The sequence below is a fragment of the Oryzias latipes genome, chromosome 24 (assembly GCF_053564925.1).
Source record: "Oryzias latipes strain Hd-rR chromosome 24, Olatipes_Hd-rR_3.1".
Taxonomy (NCBI): Eukaryota; Metazoa; Chordata; class Actinopteri; order Beloniformes; family Adrianichthyidae; genus Oryzias; species Oryzias latipes.
In genome coordinates this window covers 15,358,938-15,381,324 of record NC_136260.1, presented here as the reverse complement: position 1 = coordinate 15,381,324, position 22,387 = coordinate 15,358,938, and the positions used below count along the sequence as shown (strand labels likewise).

Here is a 22,387-nt window from a genome sequence, read left to right as displayed (position 1 = left end):
TAAATGGCCTGTTCCTTAAAATCTTGAATAATTAAACCAGACAAACTTGTTACGCGGCTTAATGCAACATAAGCCTGCCCAGGAGCAAAGGTTTTTTTCAAAGACACAACAACATTATCAATGGTAAGACCCTGAACTTTATGAACAGTACAAGCCCAAGCAAGTTTTAGAGGAAACTGACGTCTCAGACCACCTCTTCCTGTGAGTCGTTCCTCTTCTGGAACAATGGCTACAGAACCTGAGACAAGCCCTGGATGATTTTCATACTGTTTCTTCCGTTGTCTTCCAATGTCTTTATTATCAAAATTCACAAAAACAATTTGTGGAAAGTCAGAGTTTCTATAGACAATATCAGTCACAATTCCACATGCACCATTGACAAGACCATCTGCCACATCAACATTTTTACAAAGCATGACACGTGCATTTTTCCCCAAAAGAAGTCTTCCTGCTAAACAAGTATTGTTAGCGTTTGAATGATTACCACTTAGTAACACTTGTCTACCTGTTTCCTTACAATTTACATAATCTTGAGCTTTAATAGTTACATAATCTGGACAGGATGAATGTAGATGGGTTAAATTATGTTGATTTACTTGACCATTAGTTGGGAAAATATGTAAAGCAGCGCTGCCTTCTCCCGTTTCACGTGACTTCAATTGTTGGATATCACTTTTTAACATTTCAGTACCTTTGCATCGTGTCCTAACTCTGCCGAGTAATTTGGCAAATTCCTGATCTTTTTGGCGTACAATGGTTTCCAGGCAAACAATTTTAAACACACCACACCAAAGATCCATACCCACATTTTCTACATACAATGGTTTTCCTCTCACTGGAGGTAATTGAAAGAAATCCCCAACTGCAATAATACAAACATTTCCAAACAATGCAGAGTTACCAGTTTGCTTTATTTGCCTCAGACGCCCATGAATATATGCTAATAAATTATGATCTACCATGGATATTTCATCAATTATCAAAATCTGTAAACTGCTGTAAATGGCACGTAAAGAATTTAATTTTTCCTCACCCAGTGGTGTGTAAGGTAAGCGGACATCTTTACCAATACAGAAAGTGTTGTGTATAGTACTTGCTTGTACATTAAACGCAGCAATTCCTGTGGGAGCTGTCAACAAAACACAGATGTCATCTACATGACGACAAAGAGGAGACAATAGTCTATTTGATTCATATTGTATTGCTTTAATTAGGTGAGTTTTACCAGTCCCTGCACCTCCTGTTATGAACAGGTGGAATGGTTCTGGCTTTTTTCCCAAAACCTTTTCCACACACCATTTTCTCACTTGGTAAAAAATATCCATCTGAATTTCATTTAAAGAGCGAATTAAAGCCAAGCCATCACTACGAGGCATTTTTGTTTTATTCAGTTGAAAGAAATGGCTATGTTGAGCTGAAACTCTTAAATCAGGAATATCAAATTCCTGTTCATCATCTACACTTTTTTGGTTCTGCAACAACTCTTGACACTCAAGTCTTTCCAATTCTTGCTCAGGGCATAATTCACACCAGCCATCTTCAACTACACCAGCATTATCTATCCCTTGCTGAGCATTAACCAATTTATCACCATCAATTTCAAATTTACTTCTGTTTAATGTTACCACGGACTTTACCAACTGCAGACCTGAATTACCAAGTCTTATCGTGCCCTTATGAAAAAAGTCTTGATACGTTTCAAAACCTTGAGGTTTCAGCTGGCTATCGCTGTAGTATGGCAAAAACAACTGCAGATTGCTTTGATAAAACAGTTCAGGCTGTTTTGTTTCAGAGAACTTAACGTAACGTACAACAGCAGGTTGTGTGCGGGTTCTTTTCACAACATATCCAGTGTTGTTGTTCAACTTTATTCGCTTAGCAGCACTTTCATTTTTTGACAACACACGAAATTCGGAAGCAAATACTGCTAAACACATTGAAGGAAAATCATCACTCTTAGGTCTGTTCTTATATCTATCCACAATGCTTGTCATCCACATATCATCTGTACTAACAGAATGCTTTGATGCTTTTTCTTTTAGTACTTTTAACGGTAAACTCATTTTAACAGTATTTTCACCAACAGGAAGAAACACAACTTTCCGAGAGCACTCTTTCAAATGTGCATTTGTCAGTCTATAAACACTTTCTTGAGCAGATACATCTCTGTTGTGCAAATATGTACTGCCTAATGTTTTTAGACTCTCTTTGGCAGAAGCATTTCCATCCCTGCTTGCTTCCTTTTGTGCACACTGCAATAATAAACCCATTTCCTTCTCTGATTTAGAGATGTAAGAAATGATGTACACAACACATGCGTATGCGTCGACAACAAACTGTATATCCATATTAGCATTCCAGCATTTTAACAGTGGCTTGCTATATTGATTAATCCAAACTTCTTTAAGTTGACGTTTCAGCACAACATGGGTTTTCCGAGCACAACAGTTATATGCAGTTTCAAATGTGCTTTGGTGTAACCCAACAGATTCAAACAAATCCTCAACATTGTCACAAGTTGGCCCATCAGTTGAGAGAGCAGCTTTAATGTGTGCAATCAATGCAGAAGCCTCTTTTTTCTTCAATTGCTGTGTCTGTGCATTTTCTTTACAGTTGCAAGACTCTTTCTGTGATAACACACATTGACAAGACTGTGTCTCTTCAGCACTTGTGCTACGTGATATGAATGTACGCGCAGAAGGTGGTCTAGGAAAATTAAAACGACACACAGTTCCTTTTTTTTTACATGTTTTCGCATGTGTTTCAGAGTGTTTTTGCACAGATGTTACAATTTCCAGTAAGTCAATATTTGATGGTAACTCACAAGTCACATAACGATCAATAAATGCAATCACTTCAGCATCTGTATTTCTGTCAATTACAGGTGCATCCTCTATCCAAAACAGGCAATGAAGATGTGGTGAGCCTCGTTGCTGAAACTCCACCCTATAAAAATAATCCTTAATTTTTCCTATAGGACATGCAGGCGACATAAGAACCTCTTTCAGAAAACAATGCCAACGAAAATCAAACATCCGAGCAGCAGTGACAGGATTCCGACGCAAAAGCTCACATCTGTCTGCCCATTCCAACTGCTCCACAGTTTCAGTTCTACCTTCGTGCTTCAGAATGCAGGAAAGTAAATTCTTCCACCGCATATCAGCTGAAGAAAATGAACAGAACCATGTGGGGATTCCAAGCTGCCTCACACAAGCCATGAGGTCTTTCTGGGCCGCCTGCCAAAAAGCTGGCGTACCTCTAATTGGTTTTAAAAATCGGTACCCATCATCAAATTCCAACATCCTTTTAATGGAATCATCACTATTCAACAACTCTCCAGTAACTACTCGTTTATTTTTAAAATTATACTTACCTTTTCTTACTGCAATCGAAACATTTGAAACGACCTTTTCTAATTCTGTCATATATTGGGCAAAAAAAATATATTCCACATTTTGTGCAAAACGACAATCAGCATTAAGAATCCTGTTGTTAAAATATCGTGATAGAGTTAAAGGATGTTGTCTTCCATCATGATATGTTGGTCCACCCTTGGGAAACAACACAGGAAAACACTTAGCCTCATTTGTAATATCGGACAACAACTTCACCGGACTATTGCCTTCAGCGGGAGCTACATTCAAAATGTGATCAAAATATTGATCCAAAGCCTCTTGACCAATGTCTACTGGCATTAGACAAGTGTCCTGGAACATGCAATGCTGCTGTCTATCATGCAGAAGTTCATCTCCTAAAACATTTGAAACGTCAACATCTGCAGTGCATTCAACATTTTTTTCTACAACATCAGATTTTTCTTTACAAAAACCATTAATCCAATCATTATTAAATTTCACGTTGTTATAATAAGAATTATGGCTTTGTAAAAACTGTAAAGCCTGCTTAACACGTTCCGTATCAACATACTGATATTCATAATGTCCTTTATAAGTAAGCTTCCGTTTTAATTTCACAGGCACAAGAGAACCCTCAATAGACATGCGTGGTAACAAAAAACTGGTTTGTTCAGTATTTGCAGGAACACAAGTAATAGGTCCATGCACACCATTCTGCCCACCTTTGGGCAATGCTAACAGTTTCATAAATGGAATATGTAACGCTATTAGATGTTGTTCTAATTGATTTAAACATGCCAATTCTGCTGGTATAGGTTCAAGTTCTAAGTTATTTTTAACACTTTCAGCTGGTACTTGACCTTTTTTTATTTTAGCATGACACGTGTAACAAATCCACAACTTGCTTCTTGGTGTTTTCATCCATTCACAATTTTTTGAGCAGTTAGCATTACAGGTATGCAAATAATCAGAAGTGATACATTGATCAGCAATAAGTTCAAGTCCTGCATTACTGTAGGACTCTTTTCTACAATGTAATACTTGATGTTCAAATAACAACCTATGACATACACAACAAACAAACCCGGGTCCATCCTTAACTTTATCCAAAAATTGTTTCATCACAACATCAAACTCTTCTAACCGTTCTTTATTCAATTGTCGCTTCAATTTATTCCCATCCAACACACTTTTCCTAAAGTGAGGATCTTGATGATATTTTCTAGAACTCAGTGCTTTAACATTTTCTCTATGAGTAACATTACTGTGATATTTTCTAGAACTCAGTGCTTTAACATTTTCTCTATGAGTAACATTACTGTGATATTTTCTAGAACTCAGTGCTTTAACATTTTCTCTATGAGTAACATTACTGTGATATTTTCTAGAACTCAGTGCTTTAACATTTTCTCTATGAGTAACATTACTGTGATATTTTCTAGAACTCAGTGCTTTAACATTTTCTCTATGAGTAACATTACTGTGATATTTTCTAGAACTCAGTGCTTTAACATTTTCTCTATGAGTAACATTACTGTGATATTTTCTAGAACTCAGTGCTTTAACATTTTCTCTATGAGTAACATTACTGTGATATTTTCTGGAACTCAGGGCTTTAACATTTTCTCTGTGAGTAACATTACTCTGATATTTTCTTTTACTCATTTCCTTAACATTACATTTGTGTAACAAATCCAATTTATACTTGTTTTTACTTCCATTTTTTTTTTTATCTCTGTGTAAAGGATCAGTTCTGTATTTTGCAGCACTACGTTCTTTAACACACGTTCTATAGATAGCATTTTTCTTATACTTATTTTTACTCAATTCCAATGCTCTGGATCTATGCAAAGAATCAGATTCATATTTCCTTTTACTCATATCTTTTTTCTTTTGTTTATGCTGTTCAATTATTTGATAATGCATTTTGTGGTAAAAGGATCTCTTTTTTTTTAGATACTTAGAAAAAGAAGATTCACCAACTGAATCACAACTAACATTATGTGGTTGAAAAGAACGGCATCTTAGCAGTGGTGTGTCAGAACAAATACTATTGCTTTTACACCAATTGGCACATCCAGCTTCACCACTACAATGAACACAGACAACAACCTCATAATATTTCTTATCACATTCTCGCAAATAAATTCCTTGATTTCCAAATATTCTATTTACAGGCTTATACTTTCTCCATATGCTACCATTGTGTACAAAAATTTCTACTCCCAAAACATTTGAAGTAGCTTGAATGTCAATCTCAGATACAAAACTGCCAACATATTTCATACGTGACTTCTGAATGTACTCAGACACTGTTCCATAGCCTTTCTCCAGCAACTTCATATGAATGTCACTGTTCTTTAGCATAAACTTAACAACAGCCAGTCGAACTCTTCTATGACAATTTTCAGATCCACTAATGACTCGAGAAATAGCACGAAAAAAACTATTGCCATCATTTAATGTGACCTCTGTCTTACAAATAGAACCAAGCGTTACATTATTAGTTGGAATGTCTTCATACTGCTTCACAAAATCTAAATCAATATGTTTTGACAACAAAACTGCACTCTCAAACGACAATGGATAAAAACTGAAAGCATTTTCAACTAAATTGTTACTTTGATAGATTTCACTGTTTTGGTGATCATTGTTAACCAATGCACTAAACAAAACTTCATTACAATCACCAACTTCAGACCTGCCATGTTTAACACTCTTGCAATCTCCTTCTGACAGCATTTCTGAGTCTCTTTTGCGTTGCCTCATATTATGACCCAAATTATTTTTTTCCATAGATTTACACAACCCAAAACAACGCTGCTGCTGAAAAATTTCAACGCAAGTTACAACTTCATAATGACACTCATTTATATTTTGCAAATATATGCCTTGTTTAGATATGGCCTTACGTTGACAGGCATATTTCAACCAACGTTCATTGTGAAATGTATACACACTCACACCCAAGTAGTCAGCTGTAGCTTGAATTTCAACCTCTGTAGCCCAACTACCAGAAAATCTCATTCTAGAAACATTGAGATATTCATCCACAGACATATTTTCAGATCTCAAAAGAGAACTATAATTTCCAACATTCTTTTGTAAATGTGTGACAACTGCACGTCTTAACTTTATGTGATTTTTCTCTGTACCACTAATAACTTTGGACACAGCCCTAAAAAAACAATTGCCATCGGCTACTATATGATCAGTTTGACATGGAATTCCCAACATATCAACCTCTAGAGGGTTAGAACAAGCAGTGTTTTCACAATGCACATTCAGTTGTTTACACAATGCTTGTGTAACATCAAAATCAACAGGGTAAAACTCAAGTTTCTTTGATGAAACATCACCAAGAAACTCAACATCCAAACTAGCTTCATTAGCATCATACCATTTTGTCTTCTTTGATTCACGTTGCACAGTAGAAAGCTTACGCTTTCTGTTACTTTCATGCAACAGTAAGGGACTAGTTTGAACATCTAAACTGCACCCGAAACCAAACTGTGACCCAGTATTTAATCCAGTTTTACAATCCTTCTCAAGCACACTTTGTTTATTTTTCTCACTATGATCATTGTCAGTAACAGCAACGGATGCAATTTCAAAAGCCATTTCTTTCCCTGCAAGTGAAATACTCAAGCAACAAATATAATTGTATAAATCATTAAGACTAGGAAGGTACATGATAATACTTCTTCCATTTACATCTGCCATTCCAGTACCACTGCGTGCATGTGAATCCACCACAGCATAATGGCCGTTTTCTGAAATAACAGCACAAGTACTACTGCCTATGGTCAAAAAACATGTTTTATACTTGACAAGCATGTGCTCCAGTCCCTTTTTAAGAGTTATCACTTCACCACTGTCAACAAATTTACCATTACTCACATTAACAATCCCAGAAACGTATTCACCATACTCAAACTTAAATAATTTACCATCAATTTCAGAATCCATGGGCAAATCAGGTACTGACAAAAACTTCAAATTTCCAGGGATGATTTTGTTTTCACACACCGAGGAGTAAAGCTGATCACCAAGAAACACAACATGGTCCAAGTCTGTTGCCTCCCACTCAAAAACACTACGATCCGTGTGTTTAGCCATACTCACCAGGGCTATTGCCATGCACTGCACACCTCTGTTTTGAAGCTGCCGATCTCCTTGATGAAAAGATCCCCTTACACAACGTTCTGTGTCAAATCTGTTACAATTGTTTTCATTTAAAATCACTGAAGATGATTTTTTTTTTAAATTAATGCATTTTTTTCCAATTTTCAATGAATTTTTGCGTTCCATTAACACTTTACATTGTTCGCCAACCACAACTTTGTCATTTAACTCCTGAACATGTTCTTTTATAAAACCAGTCTGTCTTTTGCCCAAAACTGACTGATTCACACGTGCATCCTCTGCTCCCAAACCAAATGTATTATTACACCCATCCCAAGAAGCTTCTTTCACAAACATTGAACTGATGCCAAACCATTCTGCATTCAAAGACTTTTTCAAGTTCCAAATGTGCAACATCAAGTCATTAAAGCAACTGTTGAAAACAGCCACAGATGTTCCAATATTAGAAAACATTCCAGATGAATCTCGTGCACCACAATCGACCACAACAAAATACTCTTTGTGATGAATGACAGCACAAACGAAACCCTGCAAATCCAACAAACACAGATCTTCCTCCATCAGTCGCTCCTGCATCATTTCATACAGTGAAAAATCTTCACTCTTTGAATCACCAGAATACACAGGCTCATTGATAGCAACATCCCAAATTCTTCCAAACACACTGAGCTTTTCAGAAACCTTGAATAACTTTTCGGAATTGTTCACACATCCATCACTTCCATTAAATGAACAAACCAACTGCACACCTTCATTTCTAATATTGTCAACATCAGCGTCCCTCCATGTACACACTGGAGCAACAACATGGTTGATTGCAGCCACAACACAACATGTAAGAGATGTTGTACTATCACTTGAATGTGTTAATCTTACTTTCATTCCAGAAATCAAAGGCTTCTGTATTTGCTCCTGACACACACAACCAGAAGTTTTACCTTCTTCTTGAACCTTACACACTTTGGTGCGACGCATATTAAATCCCTTCTTTCGTGGCATCTATAAAAAAAATATATAAAAATGAAACCACCAGTAAAATAAGATCATCATTTCTATTATGTATACCTAAAGCAATACATTTATGCCACACAGACCAATAATCAAAAACAAACAATATTTTCAGACTATTGGAAAATAGTTCTACACAAATAAAAGTAAAAATAATAATAAATGTGTCCTAAAATACAGTGTTCCCCAACCCCCGGGCCGCGGACCGGTACCGGTCTGTGGGTCATTTGGTACCGGGCCGCACAGAAATAATAACTTACTTCCGTTTTTTTTATATCTGAATCTGAAAGAAGTTTTATTTAGAAAAGTTGCCCGATTCTGTGTGACTGTCACACCCGTCTGTCAACAGTAACGCAGACCAAGGTGCTCCTCTCGGCCACGTGATAAGTTACTGCTAAAATAAAACCCAGAAGCTAGCAAAATGAGCCTAGGGGAAAAGGCCCGGCCAGGAGACAGGAGGAGCCTTCCACTTCCAGAAAAGAAAGCTACACTTAACAGACAGTACTTTTTTGCACCATGAGTATGAGAAGGGGGGAGGATGATGAGACCCATGCAATGTTCCATTCATGGGTGTCAAAATTAAAGCTCGGGATGTGTGTTGTCACGTATCTGTTACTCCTTCTGCGTGGCGTTGCTACAGTAATCCTCCACCAACATCTCAAAGACCGATCCATTAACTTAAAAAATGTGCAATAAAGTTTATTGAAAAAAGAAACCTTATCCGTGAAAACCTTGAATTACGTCATACCGGGCCGTGGCGCTAACTAGGTTGGGGAGCACTGCTATAGATTATTAAACACTGCAAATTTAACTTACCTTTACCAAACTCTTAACTGGCTTACAAAACAAAAGGCTCTCTGGAAAAACCAGCAAACAGCTCCTCTCTGTTGTCCAGAAATGGTCAGCCACTGGTGTGGAAGATCCCTCAGAGCAAAACTCTGGAGTTACAAATAAAATGTAAAAGGAATAAAAAAAATTAACATTTATTTAAAACAAATACATAAACTTTAATAGACATAAAATGGTAAATGCTCTCTGGGAGGCTAATCCATAGAGGAGGTCCATTAAAACTGAATGAGGCCTTTCAGTGTGTTTTAACTTTTGGGATAACCAAAAGGCCTGTATCAGAGGACCTCAGGGTCCAGAGGGGATCATACTTTAAAATATCAGATAAATATGAAGGCCCAAGACCATACAAACATTTATAAACTAATAAAAACTTTAACATCAATCCTAAAGCGAACAGGAGGCCAAGCAGCCATTTTAAAATCTGTGTTCCTGCAAATATATTCATACTGGCTGCCACACACTTATAGATTATTTGAAGAAATTTATACACAAATTTAACATGTGTCCTATATTAGATTATTAAACACTGAAAATTGAACATAAAACCTAAAAAGTACTAAATACGTTGGAACTGATCTTCAGTGGAAATACCCACGGGTCGGCAGGCGTTTATAAACCGCGGTCAGGTGAGCCGACATCTGTGGAAGTGCGGTCTCGCTAGCCGTCACTGACTTTTTGCATGCGGGTTTACATCATAGTTTACATCATAGTTTACGGTGCACACCGCCAGCGAGCTGAAAAGACGGTATAAAGCGCTAATATCACCCATGTCAGTTACTCATCAAATAACATGTACTGTGCTCAGAAATCAATGAGAGATATTGCAGCTCTAGATTGTCTTTTGATGTACAGATTTATTCCTTTATTGCATGTCTGACCATTCTATAATCAACTACCAAGAAGAATGTGTTTGTTTGAAATTATGCAATCAGACAGATTCTAAAGGTGAGTTTGAACACTAACAAGTGTTTTGTGTGTTGTTGAGCACGGCATGGAATGAAACAGAAATAAAGATTCTCCACGTAAAATGACATCTGATCCAGTCATGTCAATTCATTCTAAAGTGGCTTCTGTCCAAGATTACACAAAACTTTCAGTGGATTATTGTTGTTAATGATGTTCACTAATATAACAGCAAGTTTGAAGAAGATTTACTGTATAAAATTAGAGATATTGCCATTATAGTCTCACTGAGGCTGTCTCATTCAGTCAGCATAACATGGAAACCACCCAAAATGCCAATTTATTAAAAGATTACACAAACATTTCAATGGATTATTGTTAGTTATGCCTTTTCATTCATAGTATTACGTATAACCATCCAAAATAAAATTTGGTACAAAGGTGACGCCAAACATTTAACATATTATTGTTGGAAGTGTTGTTCACTAACTACACGGCAAGTTTAAACAAATTTGACTGAAGAATATAAGAAAGTCAAGTTATAGACCACTTCACAGTCATAGTGTAATATTTAAACCTTACAAAATACCCTTTTTTCAAAGGTGACGCTAAACGTTCACTGGATTATTGTTAGTAATGGTGTCCATGATCATCACAGCAAGTTTGAAGAAGAATGACTGTAGAAAAGTAAAGATATTGACATAATAGACCAATTCAGGCCTCCTTATTCATAGTATAAAATGTTTATAAACCGGTTAAAGTGGCATTTTGGGTGGATCAAATGTTCTTTAACTATGAAGGCAGGATGCCTAGGAGAATTAAACTTTAATATCTGTAATTTTCTCCTGTCAATATTCTTCAAAATTGCTGAGATTATCATGAACATTATTACCAACAATAATCCAGTGACTTTTTTGTGTAATCTTTTAATAAATTGGCATTTTGGGTGGTTTCCATGTTATATGCTGACTGAAGGAGACAGCCTGAATGAGACTATAATATCAATATCTCTAATTTTATACAGTAAATCTTCTTCAGGCTTGCTGTTATATTAGTGAACATCATTAACAACAATAATCCACTGAAAGTTTTGTGTAATCTTGGACAGAAGCCACTTTAGAATGAATTGACATGACTGGACCAGATGTGTCATTTTACGTGGAGAATCTTTATTTCTGTTTCATTCCATGCCGTGCTCAACAACACACAAAACACTCTTGTTAGTGTTCAAACTCACTTTTACATTCTGTCTGATTGCATATATTTCAAACACACACATTCTTGGTAGTTGATTATAGAATGGTCAGACATGCAATAAAGGAATAAATCTGTACATCAAAAGACAATCTAGAGCTGCAATATCTCTCATTGATTTCTGAGCACAGTACATGTTATTTGATGAGTAACTGACATGGGTGATATTAACACTTTATACCGTCTTTTCAGCTCGCTGGCGGTGTGCACCGTAAACTATGATGTAAACTATGATGTAAACTATGATGTCAACGCGCATGCAAAAAGTCAGTGACGGCTAGCGAGACCGCACTTCCACAGATGTCGACCGCGGTGTTTAAAAAGTATTATGTGAACTGCTATATATTTGATCAATTAGAAAGGAGTTTCACTACTTAATGTGGTTTAAAAACTGTAAAAACTACGTTCGAATTCCAAGAACTATAAAGATGGCGGAATGACTACAAAAACCGATCTCTGAAACGGATAGAAAGTTGTTGTTTGTCGATCAGTATCGATTCTACGTGTCATTTTGTACATTTGTGTCCGTTAAAAAGAAAATTCGTCGGTTGGTTTGCTTTAAAAAGTATTTTAAAAATTACGTTCGAATCAAATTGCCATGACCACTTCCGGTTCAACGAAGGAAAAGTTCAAATCATTTACGTTCGTCCTATCGATTTTAAACTTGTACGGTTTTTATTCAAAAAAATTGTTTATCAGAGGGTGAGTAGTGTTGTCTTAAGGCCTGTTCACACCGGGACGAATTTCGCCGGCGATTTTCGCCGACGTTTAACGCCTCGTGACTAAACAAAGGCCACCAACGAGAGTGTGCACACCGACGCGAAAAAACGCCAGGCGTTAAAGCGTCAAAAAAAAAAAACGCCTCGGGTTCGTTTTTTTTTTCGACGCGTCGCGTCGAAATCTACTCGACCAATGAGAACGGCGCTTTTGCTCACGTGTCTGGAGCTTCTGAAGTTACAGTAAAACACAACTTGGGGGCGCTCAAACACAAAACTGCCTTGCTGAGCACACATACCAGCGAAGAAGATAGACGCCAAGTAGCGTCTACACAGCCGCGAAGCAATAATGACGGACATTCTAAAACATCCCCGAACCAAGCACCAGTTGGAGCTACTGGTGCTTGAAATATTCATGTTTTCTTTGTTTGATTCTGACAAGCGTGTAAATACTTGCTCTCTTCTTCTGAGGGAAAAGCGAGTTTAAGAAGCGTAAAGTTGCGCAGCGCCACCTTGTGTACAGGAGTATTTCTGTTTTACATTAAGCGCCATCTAATGTCAGGGAATGAAATTGCATGTTCACTCCACTCATCGTCAGCGAAAATAGCCTGGGTGTGAACACAAAAAACGTGGCGAAAAACGCTGGCGAATAACGCCTGGCGAATATTCGTCCCGGTGTGTACGGGCCTTTAGTGTGAAAAAGGTCGTTGATTTACAGTAACGGTCCTTTTAAAGTCGCGGGAAAATTCATAATGGTCGTGACTAACCTCGAGTAAAGTTGAAGACCTCCTCCTTCTTCTCACTGGGGGTCCGGTGGTCTTCCTTGCTGGTCAGGAGCGTCGAAGATCGAAGTGTAGTAGAAATGAGGAAAGCCCTTAAAAGAGCTGTTTTTGCTCTAGTTCGGCAACCTTGAGTGAAATTCTCCGTGGGGTGTGGTTCTCCAGTCGTCCAGCAGGGGTCGAGTAGAGGGAAGATTGATATGAAAATCCCCTGGGGTGATTGGCTTGACCAGCTGCTTGACTCAAGGTTTCCCTTTTCTCGTTCGTATTTGATGAAGTAGGTTGATTACATGTTATTTTTTCATGAAATAATAGAAGTTCTACTTAGTTTAGTTCCTTATGTATGTGTAGAACATTTTATAGTAATTATTGTATTGATCATTAATCCGTTGTTGAACATTCTAGCTATTGAGTTTGTTCTCATTTGCATGAGCTCTCCCATGGACCAATCAGACAGCTCCGTTTTTAGTTTGACTCCCAAGGGTTGAAATCTAATAAAATTACATTCCAATCCCAAAGTGGTGGTGTGCTGTCTTCTTTGTGTTATGTCTGTGTGTTTTGTGGGTGATTCTGTTAGATAATTCTCACAAGAAACGTGTGCTATTCCGGGGTCGTGACGTCATACTTCCCATGATGCTTTGCTGGTGGGGGAAATTTCAAAAGAACTCTCTTTTTAATCCCTTGGAGAGTTTGTTTCCAATAAGCAATAATTTTACAGTACTGTTGAGATGTGCTTTGTATGATGTGAAGGGTAGAGTTCCAAAATATTTTTTAACTTAAAAACCATAACTTTGGGTGGTGTTGCCAACAAAGGTGTTCCAAGATACAGGCTGGTTCAACTTAACGTCAGTTCATTCTGAATAGAGTCAGTCTCCTGCAAAACAGTTGATCATCAAGTGATCCTCAGAAGACTCAGACTTTGTCAGAATTCCTGTTCTCTCCTGTAACTCCTGGAAAGCCTTCAAAGATCGGCATCATGCAGTTCCCTGAATTTCATAACAATTTGGACACCCCGTGCTTTCTACTTTTCTATCTCAGGTGTTTACATAAAGCGCTTGACACGAAACAAAAGTGGCGCATTACCGCCACCACCTAGTCTGGAGGGGAACTACTACTATTTAACACGGAGAATGACACCTATTTGTCAAAGTACAAACATAATACATATGAACATTTTACAAAGACTATTTATGAATCTGCTATGTTTTGACCATGGAAAACGTGGCCGATTTTCTAAATAATAAAATTACAAACACTTTGGTGGCGATTTAATGTATTTGTTCAGAAATAAACCCTCAAGTCATTAGTCTATGGCAATATTTTTTTTTTTTGCCGCTGAACGATTTACAGGGTCTTGCGAGGAGGCTTTTTTTCAGTAGTTTTCTCTTCCGTCTTACTGAAAATAGCTTTGAATATGAATCTGACCCTGTTCCTGTTGGCAATAATTCAACCATTTCTTGTGAGATCAAACCGAAAACGAGCAGATATGCAGCATCACAGGACAGCAAGGAGGAGAAGTTGACGTCTCAGAAGATTTCCTCTGGATGGCCTGGCCAGACATGAACAACCTGTGAGTCAAACTTAAAGTTTTTTTTTTTTTTAGTTTAACTTTTTTAGTTAAAGCATTTGTCACTAATTGTTCTTAAGGTTACACAATCTGCTGGGTAAGAGTTTAACATTCTTTTTCAACATTGAGTTGTATAGTCTAACTACATGAAACACTTGACACCTGAGTTCAAAGTTTAGTATTTTTTATTCAGAGTCAAACCATATCACTTGTTTGAAAACAAAAATACTTTCATTTATTAAATACTTTCATTTTTCACCCAGTAAAAAAAAAACACAAGATTTTTCAGCATTTAAAAATACTTCGTAAACTAAAATGTAAGACATCAAAAATAAATAGAAACATTCAAAAAATGAGATTTAATTTCCTCAATGAAATACATTAATGTTCCATTTTACAGAGTCTTCCACGTCTCTACTGCTTTGCCAACAGAATAGGGTGATTAAGGTGGTTAAATGTTTCTCGTAGACCCTATAGTGCTGCTTATCAAACGTGGAGCTTTGTTAGATGCATCTAACTCTGAAATCTCAGCTTCCTGAGACAAACAGCTGAAAGGTTTTTTATCAGAGTAAACTTATACCCTTGTGAGGATCTCCTGTTGTAATTTTGTGAACATCGGACAAAGCACAGAGAAAATACAGGGCAGAATGTGCCCCATGCAATAACTAGGTGGCGCTATAGAGCTCGTCCAAAGTTGTCATATCCATGGGTTAAGAATGGAAGCTTCATCATATCCATTGATTTTCAGTGAGATCGGACAAGGAATGTGCACGTGAGAGCAACATTTGGGCATGGCGAGACGCCCAACTTTGCCGCTCTGTCACGACCACACCCCGGCTTTGAAAGTTATGGTTTTTTATCAGAGTAAACTTCAATGGTTTTTCAACAGGTGGACGTCATTTTGAGGTGTGTTTGCTCATCCTACTTGGAGCAGTGATGCTCCAAGTAAAACATGTCATTTCCTGTTGCCAACAGGTGGCGCTACACCTTTTCCGGATTCTTCCACCTCTGATGTGTTCAGAGTCAGACTACAATCATGCACATAAACTTTGGATCAGATTGGATTATGCATGGCTGAGTAATGGCCATTTTTCTTTTCATGGCGTGTTTTCGAAATGACCTCCATTTTCGACGCGCGCCACGGTTACAAACAACCGTAAAAACTTAAAAGCTTCGCAATTTAACATCGGACATGTGTTTAGTTTACAAAACCAAAGTTTGGAGTAATTATTCACAAATCTCTAGGAGGAGTTCGTTCTAGAAGGAGGCCTGCGAATGACCAAAATACACCAAAAATGACATATTGACACCAATATAGCAGACTTCCTGTGCAACTGACAGCTTGGTCCCAAGAGACTTTTTTGTAGGTTTGCATCTGATGAACATGTCCTGTAAATATCAAGCTTGTATGTTAAAGAACATGGCGGGGCTCGCGAAAACAAACATTGTAGGTGGCGCTATCGAGCCGTTTTTGTGCACTTATGCAAGTGCTGTCTATATAAGTTGGAGATATGTAAGAGGCATCTCATTCTGAAATCTCAGCCTCGTGATACAAACGGCTGATTTTTTATGAATTTTTAATTATCTGACTGCAACGCAATCAACCACTTCCTGTTTGGCGGTGGCTTGCGCAGGCACCATCAGGTGTACACCCATGAAACTTTAAACGATGAGAGAAAACCCTTGTGAGTATCTCCTGTTGTAATTTTATGAACATCGGAAAAAGCACAGAGAAAAGATAGGTCAGAATGCGACAAAAACTGTGTTTTTCAATAACTAGGTGGCGCTATAGAGCTCGTCCAAGATTGTCATATCCATTGGTTCAAAATGGAAGCCTCATCACCTCCATCGAATTTCAGTGAGATTAGACAAGGAATGTGCACGTGAGAGCAACTCTTCTGTGCACGGCGAGACGCCCAACTTAGCCGCTCTGTCACGACCACACCCCTGCGTTGAAAGTTATGGTTTTTTATGAGAGTAAACTTCAATGGCTTTTCAACAGGTGGACGTCATTTTCAAGTGTGTCGGCTCATCCTACTTGGAGCAGTGATGCTCCAAGTCAAACATGTCATTTCCTTTTGCCAGCAGGTGGCGCTACACTTTTTCCAGATTCTTTCACTGCAGATGTGTTCAGAGTCAGACTACAATCATGCATATCAATTTTGGATCAGATTGGATTATGCATGGCTGAGTAATGGCCATTTGTCTTTTCATGGCGTGTTTTCGAAATGACCTTGAAATCCGACGCGCCGCCACGGTCACAAACATCCGTAAAAACTTAAAAGCTTCGCAATTTAACATCGGACATGTGTTTAGTTTACAAAACCAAAGTTTGGAGTAATTATTCACAAATCTCTAGGAGGAGTTCGTTCTAGAAGGAGGCCTACAAATGTCCAAAATAGAGCAAAAATGACATATTGACACCAATATAGCAGACTTCCTGTGCGACTGACAGCTTGGTACCAAGAGACTTTTTTGTAGGTTTCCATCTGATGAACATGTCCTGAAAAAATCAAGCTTGTATGTTAAAGCATATGCGGGGGCTCGGGACAAATGTCACTGTAGGTGGCGCTGTCGAGCCATTTTTGTGCGCCCATGCCAATCTCCTGTAAAATACGAAATTTTTCGCGACTCCTGAGGTGTGTGCCAAATTTGGTGAGTTTTGGGGTATGTTAAAGGCCTCAAAAAGGCGATTCTTCCGTCGGAAGAAAAAGAATAATAATAATTAAAGCTACAAGTAGCATTTAGCGGGCCCGAGCACGTGCCACCGCCTGGCACGAGCGACCGCCCCGTGAGCAACGCCCTGCTCGAGCCATTCTCGTCGTTTTTTCTTGTCCATTCTGGAGCTCCAAGCTAATGTTAATATGACAGCAGCCTGTGGGGGGGGGGGGGGGGGGGGGACTATAATCTGTTGCCTTAAGGGACAAAGACTTTTGCATATAGCATTAAAAAAAAATTCTTAAATCTAAGCCTCGTTTAGACCTGCTCATTTTCTCATCAAGTAGAAGAAGGTTTTTATCAGATTAAGAAACAAGCAATGATGATAATTGCTATCACTGTCCCTAAGGATGAGAACAATAGAACTCATTCAATTTTCACTACAATGTCTAGATGAGTGTCAGCTATGTCTGATAACTTGGTGAATTAGCTGGACCGGGATCTTACAAAGTGCAGGTGGTTTAACGTCCAGTGTGATGAGTCTGTGGACGGCAACAGTACAGCATAGCTTTTGGTTTCCACAAGAGAAGAATTCCTGACACATCTGCCCTAACAGACAACAACAAGAGGAGTTGAAATGTATAACACGGTGAAGGAGTTTTTGTGCAGAAAAAGGTACCATTAGAAAAGCTGGTAGCCATACCTGCAGACGGGGCTCCTGCTATGATTGACCGACAAACAGGTTTCATCACTCACTGTAAAGCTGACCAAGACTTTCCAAAATGTCTGCATTACTGCTGCTTCTTTCACCAGTAGGCCTTATGTGCAGAAGTGATTGGCTCTGGACATATAATGACTCCTATTGTGAAAATCATAAAAAACCTCAGCTGCAAAGCAAAACAGAACAGGATTTTTAAGGTGCTATTGGTGGAGATATCTGCTGAATATGGTGAATATGAATATGGTGAATCTGAACTTGTATTCTTGACTGACATTACTGGAAAACTAAACCACTTGATCTGCGAGCTGCAAGACATTGGCAAAACTATATTTTTTTATTGACCAGCCTCCCTGAGCCAGTGTTTTTCTTGTGGGGATCTTTTCTGCCAGGGCTTTCCAGCTTGGTCAGTGGATGTTGCTGCAGTTGTCTACCTTGCTGGGACAGCTGGAGTTAAACACAGCAGCCTCACGGCTGTGAAGTGGACCCCGTTGCTGTCCCAGTCTGGATGGGCACTGTGGTGATGTTCCAATGTTCAGGCTGGCTCCTGGTATGAAGAGATTCCCAATTACCATTTCCTAACCGCAGAGCCAAGGATGTGTTTACATGTTTAGGTCAAAAATGTGATGAACAGCTTCATGTTGTCTATTGATGTAAGTTTAAACCTAAACATGTTTCCCTGTTACTAATCCAGTTGATGTGGTTCTCCATCTGTTTCTAGGTGATAGAAAAGCATTTTTTTATATTTAGAGCTCCAAGCAAACAAACAGTTGTCTATATAAGAGCTTTTACAATTGTGGACTTTTAGCCGGTCTCTGAATACATGTGACCAATGTATGGTGGATTTTCACAGACTTTGTTTAAAACTGAAGGTGACAGAGACTTTGGAGAAGTGGCTACATTGCTCTGGACTTCTTTGTTTCATCCACAGAAGAGTAAAATATGTGATTGATTTTGAAAAGCTGCTGAAAAATGTATCTTTTTAAAATTGCAATTTCTAATTTGGGTTTTACATTTTGTGTTCCATTTTTTGTGATTGTATTAGAAAGATTTGTTATTTATTTGGTGTTTAAAGGTGGTACATATTGTATATACACAATCTTCTTAGAGACATTTGCTATATGTTGTGTTTGTTGTCGTTGTAGTTTAATTTCTTTGGATGTATTGAAAGGAAATGAAAAGAAGTTGCAGCATTGATTAAAAAAGCATAAAAGAGACATTTACTGTCTGATGTTACATCTGTAGGAGTGTACTGAGGCTGGGTTTTGTTTTGGAGCACATTCATATATTTTGTTTGTAAAAAAAAAAAAAGATAAAATATAAAGTTAATTGTATTTTGGATGAATAAAAAAGCAATGATTAGTGCTAAGGATGTATAAAAGACAAACAAAACAAAGGAAATTGCTGTAATTTAGTGTTGAACTAGGCTTTCTAACTGTTCTACTTTCTGTCTGCCACTCCTGGCTAATTTACATGTGAGCACACAGCCGGGGGTTGGGGGGGGGGCTAACTCCACTCCTGCAGCAGGGGAGACTGATGAAAAGCTTGAGGATGTAAGATTGAATAAATAAAATCCTAGAGTTGACCAGTTCATTTTATAAATGTAAATATTTTTTATTTTGGTGCTGATAAACTAAACAGAAGTTATGATAAAAATATTTGCTTGAGTCAAAATGTCCCAAAATTTGCTTTTAGCACAATAGGGTGATTAAGGTGGTTAAATGTTTCTCGTACGTATAGTGCTGCTTTTCAAACATGGAGCTTTGTAGGACGCATCTAATTCTGAAATCTCAGCTTCCTGAGACAAACGGCTGATTTCCTATGAAGCTTGATTAAATGATCATGCTTCATGATCATTTATGAACATATATAGCTCGTCCAAAATTGTCATATCCATGGGTTCAGAATGGAAGTTTCATCAAATCTATTTAATTTCAGTGAGATCAGACAAGGAATGTGAACGTGAGAGCAACATTTGTGCATGGCGAGATACCCAACTTCGCCGCTCTGTCACGACCACACCCCCGCGTTGAAAGATTTGTTTTTCATCAGAGTAAACTTCAATGGTTTTTCAACAGGTGGACGTCATTTTGAGGTGTGTTTGCTCATCCTACTTGGAGCAGTGATGCTCCAAGTAAAACATGTCATTTCCTGTTGCCAACAGGTGGCGCTACACCTGTTTCGGATTTTTCCACTGCAGATGTGTTCAAAGTCAGACTACAATCATGCACAACAAATTTGGATCAGATTAGATTATTTATGGCTGAGTAATGGCCATTTTTCTTTTCATGGCGTGATTTCGAAACGACCTCAAATTTTGACGCGCCGCCACGGTCACAAACAACCGTAAAAACTTAAAAGCTTCGCAATTTAAGATCGGACATGTGTTTAGTTTACAAAACCAAAGTTTGGAGTCATTGTTCAAAAATCTCTAGGAGGAGTTCGTTCTAGAACGAGGCCTGCAAATGACCAAAATACAGCAAAAATGACATATTGACACCAATATAGCAGACTTCCTGTGCGACTGACAGCTTGGTCCCAAGAGACTTTTTTGTAGGTTTCTATCTGATGAACATGTCCTGTAAAAATCAAGCTTGTATGTTAAAGAACATGGCGGGGCTCTCAAAAACAAACATGGTAGGTGGCGCTATTGAGCCGTTTTTTGTTCACCCATGCAAGTGCTGTGTATCTAAGTTGGAGATATGTAAGAGGCCTCTCATTCTGAAATCTCAGCCTCGTGATACAAACGGCTGATTTTTTATGAATTTTTAATTATCTGACTGCAACGCAATCAACCACTTCCTGTTTGGCACTGGCTTGCGCAGGCACCGTCAGGTGTACACCCATGAAACTTTAGACGATGAGAGAAGACCCTTATGAGTATCTCCTGTTGTAATTTTATGAATGTCGGACAAAGCACAGAGAAAAGATAGGTCAGAATGTGACATAAAATGTATTTGTCAATATCTAGGTGGCGCTATGGAGCTCGTCCAAGATTGTCATATCCATTGGTTCAGAATGAAAGCCTCATCACCTGTATTGAATTTCAGTGAGATTGGACAAGGAATGTGCACGTGAGAGCAACTTTTGTGTGCATGGCGAGACGCCCAACTTCGCCGCTCTGTCACGACCACACCCCCGCATTGAAAGTTATGGCTTTTTATCAGAGTAAACATCAATGGCTTTTCAACAGGTGGACATCATTTTGAGGTGTGTCGGCTCATCCTACTTGGAGCAGTGATGCTCCAAGTAAAACATGTCATTTCCTTTTACCAGCAGGTGGCGCTACACCTGTTCTGGATTTTTCCACTTCTGATGTGTTCAGAGTCAGACTACAATCATGCATATCAATTTTGGATCAGATTGGATTTTGCATGGCTGAGTAATGGCCATTTTTCTTTTCATGGCGTGTTTTCAAAATGACCTCCATTTTCGACGCGCCGCCACGGTCACAAACATCCGTAAAAACTTAAAAGCTTCGCAATTTAACATCGGACATGTGTTTAGTTTACAAAACCAAAGTTTGGAGTCATTATTCACAAATCTCTAGGAGGAGTTCGTTCTAGAGCGAGGCCTGCAAATGTCCAAAATGGAGCAAAAATGACATATTGACCTCAATATATCAGACTTCCTGTGCGAGTGACCGGTGGGTCCTTTCAGACTTTTTCGTAGGTCTCCATCTGAAGAACATGCCCTGTAAAAATCAAGCTTGTACGTTAAAGCGTATGCGGGGCGTCGGGACAAAAGTCACTGTAGGTGGCGCTATCGAGCCGTTTTTCTGCGCCCATGCCAATCTCCTATAAAATACGAAATTTTTCGCGACTCCTGATGTGTGTGCCAAATTTGGTGAGTTTTGGGGTATGTTAAAGGCCTCAAAAAGGCGACTCTTTCGGTAGAATAATAATAATAATAATAATAATAATAATAATAATAAACATTCGAATTACAATAGGGTCCTTGCACTCCGTGCTCGGGCCCTAATAATTAAAGCTACAAGTAGCATTTAGCGGGCCCGAGCACGTGCGACCGCATGGCACGAGCGACCGCCCCGTGAGCAACGCCCTGCTCGAGCCATTCTCGTCGTTTTTTCTTGTCCATTCTGGAGCTCCAAGCTATTGTTAATACGACAGCAGCCTGGGGGGGGGGGGGGGGGGGGGGGGGGGGGGGGCTGTAATCTGTTGCCTTAAGGGACAAAGACTTTTGCATATAGCATGAAAAAAATTCAAGCAATGATGATAATTGCTATCACTGTCCCTAAGGATGAGAACAATAGAACTCATTCAATTTCCACTACAATGTCTAGATGAGTGTCAGCTATGTCTGATAACTTGGCCAATTAGCTGGACCGGGATCTTGCAAAGTGCAGGTGGTTAACGTCCAGTGTGATGAGTCTGTGGACGGCAACAGTACAGCATAGCTTTTGGTTTCCACAA

The 22,387-nt window shown here is 38.6% G+C and overlaps 1 non-coding gene across 1 annotated transcript; it reads right to left on the bottom strand.

Annotated features, from left to right (window-relative positions):
* Positions 1–255: 255 nt before the first annotated feature.
* On the bottom strand, positions 256–13,182 carry LOC110015503 (uncharacterized). Its single transcript, XR_013654015.1, has 3 exons — positions 13,000–13,182; positions 9,327–9,448; positions 256–8,501 (listed from the first exon to the last, which is right to left on the bottom strand). It is a non-coding gene; the product is annotated as an uncharacterized LOC110015503 (transcript).
* Between the last annotated feature and the right edge of the window lie 9,205 nt (positions 13,183–22,387).